This window comes from Micromys minutus (assembly GCF_963924665.1).
Source record: "Micromys minutus genome assembly, chromosome: X".
Lineage (NCBI taxonomy): Eukaryota > Metazoa > Chordata > Mammalia > Rodentia > Muridae > Micromys > Micromys minutus.
Genome location: NC_137970.1, coordinates 116,431,597 through 116,433,250, shown reverse-complemented (window position 1 = coordinate 116,433,250; position 1,654 = coordinate 116,431,597).

The window sequence follows — 1,654 nt, the reverse complement described above, 5'->3', positions numbered from 1 at the left end:
CTCCACCACTTTGAAGATTTTCATGAATACATTAGAAAATTTTATTAAATGAGTTTTGTAGAAAATTAGATGCATTTTCAATACTCCTCCGGTTTGTCACCATGATAGACACGGAAAGTTGAAATACTACCAGAAAGTCCCAGATGCCAAGGAAGCAAGATGTTCCCAGGACCCCACGGGGATGACAGTAGCCACAAAGGGGAGAGAAAATGTAAAGCCCACATCTATAGATTAGGCATAACCCCCCATTCAGTGCTACCCACCCATCTCCAAATTTTAACCCAGACTTGCTCCTCTATAAAGGAAATACAGTGAGAAAGAATAGAGCAGAGACTACCGCACCTGGGGATCCATCCCACATGCAGATGCCAACGCCAGATATTATTGCTGATGCCAATAAGTGCTTGCTGACAGGAGCCTGATAGATCTGTTCCCTGAAAGGCTCTGCCATATTCTGACCAGTACAAATGGGAATGCTAGAAGCTAACCATCAGACTGATCACATGACCCCAATGGAGAAGTCATACCTGTGTCAGGGCTGACACAGTGTAAACCAGATATGTACAATTTTGGATCTACAAACAGCAAATATATTTCAATATATTATCACTCTCTTGAAACCATTTAAAAAGTAATGCTTAGATATATATTCTATCTTATCTATGAACCACATTCTTATACTTTTGTTACTTGAAGGGTTCAGTTTCCTTTGTGATAGAAACACTAGTCTAATATAAATCCTTAGTAGTGAAATCAAGGCCAAAATGATGCAAAAGTTGAACTATCTTCCTATGATCAACAGTATAATGCATATTAATACAATGTATATTTTAGAGAACTCTGCTGGATATTTAAGGTAACATGACTCCTCAATCCCATATCTACATACATGTGCCATTGTAAACACAATATTCACAGACCAGAGTATAGAAAATATTGATAATCTAGAAAATATATCAGATATTTAGTTACTATTAACATTCAATATATGATTCAGTTTTAGCAAACTATTCAATGCATCCATTCATTTGCTAGGTTTTTATGTACATAATTATCTTCAATATCCCAGGAATTTAGTATAACTATGAGATTCTGGAACATGTTTTGCATATTGAGAGTTAGAAAGTAGATACTACAGATGCTGGTGGGAGTGACAATATGCAGACCTGTTAAAAAGCAATTTGACAGCAAGCATCGAGAGTCCTAAAAAATGGCTTTTGAAACTTTGAATCTATCCTAAGGGCTGAGTATGTTTGTTGCAGAATAATCGGTAGCTAATGAAAAAAGCAACTAAAGAAAAAAAAAAAAAAAAAAAACGTCAATTTACTTAACCAAGAGAATTTAAGACAAATGTGAAAAGAAAATATATGCAGTCATTAAAATGTTTATGAAACATTTCAATGAATGCTAACTTTAAATTATTTGCAAAATAATATATATATATATGTATATATATGTTCTCTGTTATAATGATAAGAATCATTACGTGTAACAAAATAACTAAAAGAATATACAAGAAGGATTTTTACAAGAATTACCTTGTTATTTTTTCTATACTGTAAAAAATATTCTAGCCAGCATGTTAATGTGGCTAATGTCTATTATTTGTCTAATTAACTGCCTTCTCTAAGAGCCACCAGTTTAATAGTGAAGA